At 36.2% G+C, this 14132-nt stretch overlaps 1 protein-coding gene across 1 annotated transcript in view; it reads right to left on the minus strand.

The window, feature by feature from the left end:
• The window catches only part of LOC107306098 (zinc finger protein GLIS3-like), a 44246-nt gene extending 36108 nt beyond the window's left edge, over nt 1-8138 (minus strand). Inside the window, exons 1-2 of the mRNA XM_015848920.2 lie at nt 7983-8138; nt 6458-6568 (exon numbers count right to left, since the gene is read on the minus strand). The gene's annotated coding sequence lies outside the window, so the exon portion shown is untranslated. The remainder of the gene's footprint in view (nt 1-6457; nt 6569-7982) is intronic.
• Nucleotides 8139-14132: the final 5994 nt, after the last annotated feature.

The raw sequence follows: 14132 nt of genomic DNA on the forward strand, positions 1-14132 counted from the left end.
CTAGTTGCCACAGGTGCTGCTCACTCAACCTTAGCCTTGAATGCTCTTCTTTTTGAATTAATGACATCTTTTAAATTGCCTTCATAGAGAGCAAATAAGGGAAACTATTCTTATTCTTATTAAAAGCAAGAAAATAGATTTACCTCCCCTTCTCTCCATTCTCTCCCTTGTGCACTTTTAGCAGTGAAATTCAAAAAGATTCAAAAAGAGCAACTGAAATCTGAAAGATGAAGAAGGTTACTTGACTCAAGCTGTAGGACCAGATGCTTTTTGCTCTCCAGAAGGCAGGTGTTCATAGACAGAGAAGTTTCTCCACATTAATACAGTCACAGAATGAGCAATGTTGCAAGTAACTACCTTAACGCTCTAACACCCTGCTGACATTCCAGTCATATAATGTTCTAAGTCTCCTTTCCTCATCAATTATTTAGAAAGAGAAAAGGACTTACTTGGTTTAGAAATAAAACAAGCTTAAACACTGAAAAATGAAGGAAATTGAATGAAAGGAAATATATTGCAAAATTAAATAAAAAATATTAGCAAAAGAGAACCACAAAACATCAGTTTTGTTTTCTATTTTTGTTTACCATTACATTTAAATTCTGTCATAAAATGTTGTTTATTCCAATAACTTACAACAAACTAGTAGCTTCAATGAAGTGTAGTAAAGTACCATAAAACCAACACATACGCACAATGAAAAAAGATGGATTCTACTCTAAAACAATGCAAATAATGAACAATCATGAAGTATACAGAACTGTAAGAATCAACAACTCTGTATTATTGTGCTTGGAGATTCATGTATTTATTTGCTAACATACTATCTGACCATATGGTGCTATTTCATGAGGTTCACCTGAGCCCACTGACTTAACATTCTCTTTTAGAAATAAGGATATTACACGGTGGCAGAAGAGCAAAATCTGCAAGACCATTACTAGCTGTGCAAGATCACATCTGTAAAGCACGCCCTATTTGGATGGCACCACTGGTCAGGCCATTTTGCAAGGCAATTCTGGCAAATGCTTTGGCCAGATGATCTAGGCACTTATTTCCTTACTTCTAATATGTTCCACAAGAAATGTAGACTGCTCTACTCCATTAGCCTCTAACATAGACCAAAGCTGGAGCACACACAGCTGAGGTGTAATAGTCTGCATCCTCATCCAAGCAGTACACCATGTAATTTTTTTTCTTTATTGTAATTAGGAAAAGTATTCTGAAATTTTCCAGCCATTGCTTGCTGATCTGTTTTTCAAAGAGTAACAAATGAAAAATGCAAGAAATCATGCATGAAAAACAGCAGGATTAAAGAAATCCTGATTGCCTTTTCCCTTCCCCAGTGCAGTAACAGCTGAAAAGATTTTCTTCCAATCAGATGTCCCGGGAGAAAATCTTGTAGAAAACCTTCTTTGCTGGGAGAATGTTGTGACAGCTCTCCACAAGCATTACATAACTGATCAATCTGTACAAAAAAAGGACTTTATTTGATAGAAATGAATCAAGCTTGAAGTGCAAGTCTTCTCTGCATAGATCTCTGTTTCCTGAGTCCTCTTTGTTCCTTAGTGATGTGGTAGCTATACCACATCCAGCACAATCCAGCCTTTCATATTGGTTTTAAATCACTGCATAACTAGTAGTACAGGCTCTGAATCTTGTTAATGGTCATGCTTTATAATTTCACTAATTTCAGTAAAAATTCATACCAACTAAAAAATCAATGGATTCATTTTGTTCAAATTCAGCATAGTCGCTGACAGATTACTTGCTGTTAGCTGAAAACACAAAGTGAAATCAACTGAAAGTAGGTTTACTTGTGACATATTTTTCTAATTACTTAAAGATGTCACTGGGTGACTCTAGAAACAAAATTATTCAAAACTTGTTATGATAGCAGAGCAAAGATCCCTTGCAAACCTTGTTTTCATTTTTTTAACTCTATCTTTAGAACCACGGGTATTCTCATTATTCACAGAAATACCTTAATCCTTTTGAAACTCACATGGCCTTTGGCTTCCAATATATGGACCTACATGGTAACTGTCCAATTAAAAAACTAAAATCTTTTAAGTTTGCTGTTCTTCCAGAGTTGAAAGCAGAAAATGGCTAAGAGAACAGTTTTTTAAATTGATTGTAGCCCAGATTCGTGCTGTACATTCATGTTCTGATCGGTATCCCTTTAGCTCTCACTTTGAGTGCTGTCTAGTTTTCTGTCACTGACTGCTCCCTGTTGAAAAGTTTTCCTCAGTCTTCTACAAGAGAATACGAACTCCAGATAATGTCAGCAATTTTTAATTTTAAAAATAAGAAGTGCTGCTTTTTAAATCAACAAAATATTTTAAGAGTAGGGACTGAGTATTATTGTACATAGAGGTTACTGGGGTGGACTGAGAAATGGCTGACAAGCAGAGTTCAGAAAGTTGTGATCAGTAGTACATAGTCTAGTTGAACCTCTTTAACTAGTGATGTTCTCTGGGGGTTGGTGCTGAGAACATTCTTTTTCAACATCTTGATCAGTGACCTGAATGATGCTGATGACACAAAGCCGGGAGGAGTGGCTGACACACTGAAAGGCTGTTCTGCCCTTCAACAAGACCTGGATGGCTGTAGAGTCAGGTGGAGAGGAATCTGATCAGGTTCTACAAGAGCAAGTGTAGGGTCCAACACCTGGGGAGGAATAATCATATGCATCAGTACAGGTTAGGAGATGATGTTGGTTGAGGGAGGTGATCCTCTCACTCTGCTCTGCCCTGGTGAGGCCACATCTAGAGTACTGCATTTGGTTCTGGGCACCTCAGTTCAAGAAAGACAGCGATCACGTAGAAGGAGTTCAGTGAAGGGATACAAAGATGATTAGGGGCCTTGAGCACCTCCCTTACGGGGAAAGGCTGAGAGAACAATCTGTTTAGTCCAGGGAAAACTTAAAGGAGATCTCATCAGTGATTGTAAGTATCTAAAGGATGAGAATGAAGTAGATGGGGCTGTAGTCTTTTCAGTGATGCTGAGAGGACAAAGGGTAACAAACCCAAAATGGAAAAGATGAAGATGTCATTCCTTTGAGGGTGACAGAGTACTGGGATTAGCTGTCCAGAGAGGTTGTAAAGTCACCTTCTCCAGAGGTATTCAAAGCCTGCTGGATTGCCTACCTGTTCAACCTTCTCTTGGAATCTGCTTTAGCAGCAGGTTTCGACATGATCTTGACTACTGTTCTGTGATTCTGTGATCATACCTAATGTGCTTTACCAGACATTTTAAGCATCTGTTCCCAGTATTTATAAATATGCTTATCCTCAGGTTTATAAATAATTTTACAAATTATACTTTTTTTTTTTTTTTTTAAGTAGAGATGACATCTCCTTTCACTTAACTGATGTCCTTTAGTAAATGGAATTTTATTGTACTGTCTACTAAAACACACAAGTTAAATGTATTTGTGCCAGAATGTCCTCAGAGTATACAATTCTATACCATTAGCTGGAGAAACTCACTGATGAATAAACTTGGTGGATGGCTAGAAATCACAGTTTGGGAAAAGAAGGGAAACAGCAGCTGCCTTACAAGAGTTGCAGAAAAGGCACTTTTGCCTTACATGGTAAGTCATAAACTTGTACTGCTTAAAATAGTGCAAATATATATATATGTCTGTATCACATGCATCTTTTGGTCAGGTCTTAAAAGGCCAAGGAAACGTTTGGAGCTTTGAAGACAGACTTCAAAAATCTGGGCTAAAAACTATGTAACTAGAGCTTAATACAGCAAGCAGCTGTCTCTTCTGTTGTGAACATATTTTATCCTGCTATTTTAAGATTATACAACATCAAAGACACATTTGCACAGAGTCTTGGAGAGCCAGCAACTTAGAACACCAAAATAATGTCACCTAGCGTGTAGGGGGAGGTTATAAGGAGGATTAAAAAGCAGTGAGGAACAATATATTAAATGAGTCCATGACTAACGAGGTGTGACAGCAAAGGGTTTCCTTCTTTTCAACAGAGTAGATCCCAGGGTTGGAACTATTATTTCACAGTGCCTTTATCATGTTGGAATTTTTATGGTTATTTTTGATGAATTCACATGTTTTAGAGACTTTTCTGACGCTAAGCCAATTTTTACTTTTAATTAAAGTCATAAATAATCTTAATTCTGCCTAAAAAGGTGTATTGTTTCTTACTTTTTTATTATTATTACTGCCAGAAAATATTTTAAATACTGAAGTATGATATGAGTTAGCAATTATAAGTTCTCAACCGTCCAGTAAATATACTGTGTCTTGTAAACATTGTATGTGGCAAACTTTACCCACAATTCAAGTATCTGGCTTGATTGATGCCACACAGTTTATTCTTTGGGGCAGTTTTTATTTTTTGTAGGTTTGACTTATTTGCCTTTCCATATATTAATGTATCTCAGGCAACCATTTGCAGAGATAAATCCTTATTAAAGAGGGCTGTAAAAATAAGCAATTTTAAGGCTAAAATGTGACCACAGAGATCAAATCAAGTAGTAGAAAAGTCCAGATTTAAGCTGTTGAGCACAAATAGAGAAAGGTAAATAAACAAAAACACCTAGTGAATGAAACATTAAAGACAAAATTCCACAAACTGTTAAAAACTGACATCTTTAAAGGCAGGAGATAACATATTACTTCACTTCCAGTTAAAGAAACAGCATAATGAGGACGTGGGGATTCTGGTGGATGAAAATGTTGATGTGAACCAGCAGTGTGTGTCTGCAGCCCAAAGCGGCCAAATATATCCTGGGATGCCTCAGAAGAGGAGTGGCCAGCAAGGTGAGGGAAGAGATTATCTCTCTTTATTCTGCCCTTGTGAGACCCCATCTGGAGTACTATGTCCAGGTCTGGCGCCCTCAGCCCAAGAAAGATGTGGACTTGTTGGAAAGGGCCTGCAAAGGTCCACAGAGATAGAGGGCTGTAACTGCTCTCCTAGAAAGGAAGGATGAGGGAGACAGACTTGTCCAGTCTGAAGAAAAGAAGGCATCAGAGAGACCTCACTGCAGCCTTCAAAATTCTCTAATAATTCTCTAATTCAAGAGTGGGCACCCCTAAATTCAGAGGCCTCTCCTTTTTAATACTACAGGACAGTTTCCCACAAGCTGAAATTCAGTTCTCTGCTGTCAGGTCTTGCTTCTTAGGCAAAACAAACAATTGAATAAAAAATTAGTACTTAGATCTGTTTAACTTTTACTATGCTGTACAACATAACACATTTTACTACTCACCATGAATAAGCTGTACATTAAGTTTAAAAATTTTAAACGAGAACTCATTTAATATGGGGTACTGTCTCAAAGGTTTATCTGTTCCTATACCAATTCACACAAGTCACCCTGTTATCAGGTGACAGAGTTATAGGATCATAGAATTACAGAATTGTTAAGGTTTGAAAATATCCCTAAGATGAGGGTCACTGCCACTCACCTTATAGTAAGGGTGACATAGTACTGAAACCGGTTGCATAGATAGGTTATGGAGTCTCCTTCTATGAAGATATTCAAGTCGTGTCTGGACACCTACCTGTGCAACCTATTATAGATTAAATGTTTTAACAGCGTGGTTGGACTCTATGACCTCTTGAGGTTCCTTCCAACCCCTGCAATTTTGTTATTCTGTGATCACCTAGTCCAACCCAACTGTTCACCTATCACCAATATTGTTCACTAAGCCATATCTCTAAATACTACATTTACCCTTTCCCTGAACACTTCCAGGGACAGTGGCTTCTAACCTCTCGTTCTGAGAAGAAATTATTCCCTGTATCCAATCACTTCCCTTTAAAATGAAAGCTTATGTTTCTTTTCTGCAGTGATCTAAAGTAATGAAATAGTGACAGTGATTACTGTAAGTTAATAATAATAATAATAATAACTTAAAAAAAAGCTCAGAAAAAATCCACATCATTCCCTTAGGTCAGAGCTCAGCTCTTCAAAGATACACTTCTGCATACAAATAACTGTCGACTCAGAGCTGATATACAAAGGGACCTTTTACTGTGAAATATCTTGATATATTTGGAGGTGTTTGGCAAATAAAAACATAATTTACAGCTTGAATCACACACTGCCCATCTATCCTTAAAGCCCATCCTTCCATTTGAGACAGGCAGTGTAAACTTGCATTTTATAAAATTATATATCAATCAGATGTCAAAACAACAAAAAAATTTTTCAAAAAGCAGTTTTGTTTTTGCTCATTATGTATGTTTACTAATAAATCATCACATCAGCAAATAAAAAGTATTAAAGCAGACAGCCTCATAAAGTCAAAGATAAAATTATGATCTGTGTAAGAATGGTAATTTTATTACCTTCCATTAATGGTTTTTCTCATCAGCAGTCTGAAATCAATGCAGGCACTTAGTATGAATCACAAATCTAATATTAGAACACTGACTTCTCCATACACTACTTGTACCTGCTAACACAGTAGAAAATTTACCTTTTTCCTAACTTGCTGGTCTTTGGAAGAATGTGCTTTCACGTGTTTTCTGAGTGAGCTTGGATCTGTGTATCGTTTTGTACATCCTGGAACCTGACATGCATAAGGTTTCTAAGCCAAAACAAAAAACAAACAAACAAACAAAAAAGGGATAAACAAGCAGGCGTTAAATTGTGGATTATTTTAACTCATGAGAACCCCTTTTGAGCCTGAAAATCACATTAATACAAATCAAAATGTTGCACATCATTAGAAGCTTAAGGCTCAGAAATTTATTAGAAAGCGAAAGGAGGAAAGTAAGTTTGTTCAGAAGAAAAAGCAAAGGAAAATGTTTCACTATGGTATCTTTCACTGTTTTTTTTGTTTTTGTTTTTGTTTTTGTTTTTAAATTTAACATCAGTGCAGTGAATATTGTTAGGTATACTCACAATTCTTCCACCCTCAGAGTAATCTTTGACTTAATCAGTAATAAGCATTCTTTAGTGTATCAGGTAAAGAAATTTCAGTAAAGGCCCAGATAGACTGTTTAGGATTATAGAAGAATCCGCTTCAGAAAAAAAGAACAAGAAAAAGTGTTAGTTTACTGTATTACAAAGAGAGCAAGCAAAAACCAGCGCAAACACTGAATAATAAAGTATCAAAAATACATGTTTTATTGTGAAGTATAAGACAAGCACCTTAGGCTCTCTCTCTTTTTTTTTTTTTTTTCCTAATAACACCAGTTCAGAGAGAGTCCAGTCCTGTAACATCTTTTCAGTTTTCTAAAAAGATATAAAACCCAAATTATCTAAATCAGTAAATAAATGAAAATTTTAACAACCGACTGTTCTAGCCTGTCTCCTCCAATGAACTGCAGAACCACAATAAAGAGTACTGAATGATCAGAAGGTCCAATTGTTTGCTAAAACTAGCTATTTCATAATTTAGCCATTCTGCAAAGCATTTCTAAGAGCACACTTGTGCAACTGGTCAACACATCAGCAACGCTTTCAACTATCCCAAAATCATCATTTAAGTTTTGTGAAAGCCTTTTTATTTGAAATGGCAGTGTTCTCATTCTTCTGGACTTCTGCACACTGGAAACTGCTTGTCATTGATGAAACCTGATCTTTTTTTTTGTTGTGAAAGATTTATTAAACAAATCTTGGCTGTGTGTCAGATTCACAAGCAACAATTTATAGTATGAAAAGTTTTAGATACAGAAAATTCTTCCTCTGTTGACTTTCTGGTACATGCTCCAGACTTAATGTTCAACTGAGTGTTTGTCAGAGAATATCAGCTGTTATCACATTTGTGTCTTTCAATATCAACTTCAGGTTTCCTACATCTCACGATGGAGGAAGCCATTCTCTCTGCCTTTAGTAAAGCCCATGGAGCTATGGCTTTTTTATCAATTTGAAAAGCCCTAGTATAACCTTCTCCCTCCTATTTCTACTGTTATGAGCTACCTGTTGCCACCAAGCTATCAGAAAAGAGCACACATTTTAACGCACAGGCAAATACAATGCTATTTTTGATTCCTTACAGTGTCCAGGTGTGTCCTCTGGTGCTTTGCACGGTCACTGGAGTTGCTGAAGGCTTTCTGGCAGCCGGGGTGCTGACAAATATATGGCTTTTCACCCGTATGGCTCCTTAAGTGAATCTTAAGGTTCTCAAGCCTAGAAAATGCCTTGTTGCACCCTTCAAACTGGAAAAAAAAAAGAAATTGTTGGAAGGAAAGCCAAATACAGCAAACTGCAACAGCAAACACTGAACAGAAAGGATCACCTTTTCAGGGATCTCTAGCCTGCTATGGCTGGACACTTCTGTGGAAGTGAGGAAAGCCTGGCACTGCAGCAGGGTTGGATCTGCTTAGAACATAAGAGTGCATTTGTCTCCCCAGCACGTGGCTGAGTTAGGAAACAAAATACTATTGCTAATTTACAAAGGGCACAATGAGGCCCAAAGTCACCAGTCAGCTCAGAGCTCAGCACCCCCATTCTCTCTGGGGAGGATCATCACCAGGCCCTGAGCTAGCCACCATTATCTCAGCTCTGGCTTTGGCAGAACAGAGGCATCTCTCAGTATCAACCCAACATATGCATCAACAACAAAACCCAGAAAGGAAAATGTCAGCCTGTTCTGCCTTGTTGATGCCATTGACATAAGTGAAGAAAGAACTCATACATATCTGTGTAATCACCTTACACCTACCTATTTGCTTGAACACTGATCATCAACCTCAGTGGTATTTCAATGACTTCTGGAACATTTCTTTATCTTTCTGCTGTGAGTGTTTGCATGAGGTACTAAAAATAATGAGTTCATCACTAGAGCCCATCAAAATAGAATCTAACCCACCAATAATCATGTGGCAGTATTTCTACACTTAATCAAGTTCTGCATCTGCAGAGAAACCTAAGCTTATGTGAACAAAAAAAAAACCAAAAAACAACAAAAAACACACAGTTCTTCATCTGCCATGCTCACATAGTAAACTTCATCCTCAAAAAAATTAAAAACCATCTGTTCTGTTTGAAATCACTAGTTTCATGTAGACTTCATTTCAGTTAGTTTTAGATAGTTATGATTGTTAAAAATGTGAGCTTTTATAATTCTACTAGATAAGATTGATTAATTTCATGAGTTTCAACTGGTGCACATTCTACTGAGCAACATCTAAAGCTAGTTTGCAGTTCTTGAAAGCTTATAGGAACACATTAACAGATATATCAAACACTATCAAAGTTCTAATGCAAAATTTCTCCTATTCCCTTTCCTCATTTGAAAAGAAACAGGTGATTTTTCACTTTTCTTAGAATAATATAAATATACATTTCATTATACTTTTTTTCAGTGCACATATGTTTTTAAAGCACAGGTAGAAAAATACTGCCATAATTCTGATCACAATTGCCATTACTGTTAATTACTGTTACTAGTTTGTAAGACCCTAAAAAAAAACACCTAAAAAACAAGATAGTAAATTAATACTTCTATTTTAGGAAAAATACTATTAGAAAATATTGCAAAATGAACACAAAAGAAATTACTTAGCCATATCTTATAACTGCCAGCTAATCCACGGCTAACCTACATGAGATGACTAATGAGATGAGTAAAGACAACCATGACTAATTGCACATAGCCATATAAATGTATTTTCTTTCAAAACAGCAGTTTTTGGGTTTTCCCTTTTTGCATTGATAATTTCTCTGGTCCCCTTTCAACTACCTCTGCATTAATGCTGGATATGAAGTAGAGATCAGTATTTCAGTAATGGTACTTTTTCCAGTGCTAGATATTCAGGTAAGATCATTTTTCTATGCCTAACCCTAATTTTCACCCATTTTCAAGTCTTTAGATTGTGGAGAAGGTTTTCATTATAGTTGGTAATATTCCAGTTGGTAATATTAAATTCTCAATCAGACACAATCTTAGCTAGGCTGAATTTTATACTGTGTAAATATAAGCTGCGTGTTTTGTTCCTGCTTGTATTGCTTTTCATTCGTCTGCTTTACAGTGCAGCTTTTCACAATGCAATCATTCAGCAGACTCCACCAGGTCATCACACTAGTCTTCTGCATTGTTCTTCTTCCATTCCAGACTGTAGAAGCAGCAGCTTGATAATGCTTGCTCCCTCCAAGTGATGGAGAAAAAATAGAAAGCAACCTCGTAACACAAATGCGACCCTGTAAATGTGAAGAACTACAGTCTGCTTCTTGTGGTTCACTGAGTCTTTGGGAACAGACTGAGAAAATCTGATATCAAGTTCTGAAAGATGCAAATGGCATGAGAGTACTTGCTTCAAGACAGGACAGAATGTTGCCTTGGCCTTACGAGGGTATGCTTGTTGCACTTTGGATCCCATTTGCAACAGCAAGTGTTTGACTTACTCTCTAGAGTAATATTAATTAACTGAAAATCCTAGTGGGAAATAAAATTTTAAATCCCGATCCTTGGAGAAAGTGATCTGAATGAAAATATAATTAATTTCTGAATGCTATCATATGAGAATGCATACATGCAAATGGAGAGAATCACATCCCCGAAAACTACAGGAAAAAGTAATCTACAAGAACACAAGACCAGAAAACAAATCTTTGAATTGCTCCATAATCTTGCAGAGTTTTTAAATGATTTCTTAGCAGTAAAATGACAAAATGAATAACTAATGTTTTATGTATATTTTTCAATTAATTTTGAATATTTTGATATGGTGATGAAGTAGGTTCTGTGTCAGCACCAAGGCAGATGGTCTGACAAGGACAAAGTATCTTTCCCCAGTTTTGCGTTTATTACAAGACAAAATGTAGAAGCTGTTCTTTATACAGCTTCCAAACAAGAGTGATGCATTTCAAACATTAATAACAGTCTTTTGAAAAGCATTTCCCTTCCTCAGCAGCATTAACAGGGTGCTACTCTGCAAGAGATGTGAGGGTTTTTAAAAAATTGAGAGTAAGACCTCATATAAAAACCTTTTAAATAGCTTTTTATTCACCAAGACTCTCCTGACTGGCAATCTTGTGAATGACACATAATTAGTGTCAGACTTCATTCAAAATGATGACATCAGGTGCTCACCAACAAGGACACTGCAGGCTGCAGCTGAGATTTAAAAGCTCAGGTTCATTTCATTTGAAATGAGTGCTATGCTTTTAACCCTTACAGTTGTTAAATGGGGAAGAACACAGCATCCAGAGAAGTGCTACATTATAATGCGGCCATTTCTATACGAATGGAGTGCATTTTGTGACACGGTGATTAAATGCTTAGTTGGATTTCTAAGTCTGTATTTTCCCTAAGACATGCGAAGGCTGGGATTACTTTCTACTTTACACACAGAATCACCAAATCACAGAATGGCCAGAAATGGCCACAGAAATCACATTAATGAAAGGGACCTCAAGGATCATGAAGCTCCAACCCCCCTACCTGGCAGGGCCACCAAACTTCCACGTTTACTAGATCAGGTTGCCCAGGGCCCCATCCAACCTGGCCTTGAACACCCTCGGGGACCATTATGAAATGATACAGTGTCTTGGAAACTTTTGTTTCAGAAAATAACAACCGACTATGTTTATATGTATTGCTCAGATTATTAACATTATTATCGCTTATTGCATTGTTAGTTGATGTTTGTTTGCCCAGCTAGTCAATTAGTATTCAGTCCAAGGCTTGCTGAAGTCAGTTGGTTCCCTCCACTGCAGTATCTTCTCTTTAGGTATTTCAGGTAAATTCCACTACATTTTCAAGTCTTGTGTACTGTAAGCCTTTTTTGTAAACAAAAAAATAATTACAGACCACAAATAAGCCTGAAGTGTATTGTTTTTTATCTTCTTTGAGCTTGCCTTAAGCTAAGAGGCTTACTATATTTAACAGATTTACAAGAAGGTGTGTATTCTGTATATTGCTCATATTTAAAGAGATTGTGTCTAAAGAACAGATATTTTTTGAGTGTGTGTGAATAGGCAAGAAATAAACCGTATCTTCATCTGATTTCTGTTATATCATACTTGGGTATATATTTTTTTGACTTGGATATACTTTAAGAAGAGCTGCATACTGCTGTTATAAATGAAAAAAGAAAGTAAATAAATACAAAAAAAATGAGTAAACATAAAGGAGTAACAATAAAAAAAAAATTTAAACATGCTTCTCAGGGAGGTCACTATTCACAGAGAACACTAGTATGTTAGTTCTGATGGGACAGAACTAACGAATTAATGATGTCACCAAACTTCAGTAAAGGTGGAAGAGGTAAACGTAGCCCACTGACAATGCCTTCTTCCCATGAGAACTAACATTACAGATTGCTCTTTTTGTGTTCTTGATCAATGTAGCATGCCAAATATTCCAGAGATCTTCACACTTCAACTTAAATGAAACACAGAACATTGAATATTATTTATCGTCTGAAATAAAGGTATCAGAGACTCATTCACCAGGGAAATGTGACTCTAATATTTTCAATAGTTTTAGTGAGCATGGACATTCCAGCCTTAGAACCCATGTCTGTTACAGCGGAGTAGGTAAATATTTTGATATGTCCCTTTAAAATAAACTATTACTGAACACGTCAGTTGGTACAGATTCAAAATCCATATGGAACAGAAACCATTAGAGGAAGAACAAAAAATTTGGAAAATTCTCCACTGCTTCCTTTTGGAAGACAGTGATCCTGATCTTTTCTGGTCTTTAAACTTACTTTCTCTTCTTCTCTATTTTTTCTAAAATATTTTCTTTGATCTTCTAAGAACTGAGGACACCATATATACTCAAGGCTTTCTCAATGCAAGGTTGACCTTATGTGAAAACTTTTCACTATTAAAGTGGCAACTAAGCTGTAGTTGTTCCTCTTGCTAAACCTAGAATTCATCTAGAGCTAAATGCTTCTTTCTGCTGATTAACTCGAAAAACCAAATATCCCTTCATCAAGCCACAAACAAAAAACCAAATAAATAGCATTGCAGGTATTTTAAAAATACATGCCTAAATAGTAGATTTTCAGACACAGAGCTGAGTGACGACAAATCACATTCTCTCTGAGAAGACACATATAGGAGCATTTTGATGTTGTGAATCTCGCAAAGAACAAAATTTTGGTTTCTTTATCACTAGAAGTAAAAGAAGAAAGGAGCAAAAGATCAGGGATCCTTTGAAGCCCTACCTCAAGTGGAAAAGAAACAAGAGTCTGGGTGATATGTTTCATCTAGTTCTTTGTCCAAATTCAAATCAGACTCATTCAATTTTAATTAAAAATTAAAATTAAAAAAAAATATATAATAATAATAACAAAAACAGCTATGCATAGGAACTCCTTTCAGCTCTATCCTATCCCACTGTATCCCATTCCACTGCATCCATAAATGCACAAATTGGGAATTAAGACCTCAAACAAACATTCGTACAAACTGATCCTCAAATACCATCAAATATTATTTTTACAGTTGTTCAAAATTATAAAGCTCAATTGCTATTTTTCACAGACAGGAAAATGTAAAAGACAAGAAAGCAGTAAGAATATCTCTGAGACACATGAGACTATTGGTAAACAAGTAAATGCTTTAAAAAAAGCCAACAGTGTAAAAGCTCTTAGAACAGCTGTTTACATACCTGTGTGAAGGGCTCTTTCTAGCCCAAACCACATGAGTAAAAGGCCAGATGCTGGTTGGCATATAATCTATTAGTAAATTCTATTTATTATTTATAAATTTATTTTCCTTTTTTTTTTTTTTTTTTTTAATTTGAAAAAGCCATGTCGATCAGTGCCAGAAGCAAAATAAGCACCGAGAGGTCCATTTGACCTTTCACAGGCACAGCATTTGCCTAAAGAAAACATAACAGAAATATAGTAGAACATGCCTATAAACACTAAGAAATTATTTACTTAAGAGAAGTTGACCTGGAAAGAAAAATGCTTGAATGACTCTGGTTTTGACAAACTGACACTCGTGTTAATTCAAGGTCCTGGTCAGATAGCTTTTATTAAAGCAAAAGCATAAGGCATAATTTAATTGGTTGCTTGTTTATGTAAAGTGCTGTTCCACTTAAAATGCCTGAGATAGAGAAGCATAATGTGTGCATAATGAGATAACACAAAGAGAAAGAAATATACTTGGCCAAGCCTTGACTTGAATTTAGAAGTTCAAGGTTATCTTGAAAAATACACCAAACAACACCTTGAAAAGGACAA

This window comes from Coturnix japonica, chromosome Z, assembly GCF_001577835.2.
Source record: "Coturnix japonica isolate 7356 chromosome Z, Coturnix japonica 2.1, whole genome shotgun sequence".
Taxonomy (NCBI): Eukaryota; Metazoa; Chordata; class Aves; order Galliformes; family Phasianidae; genus Coturnix; species Coturnix japonica.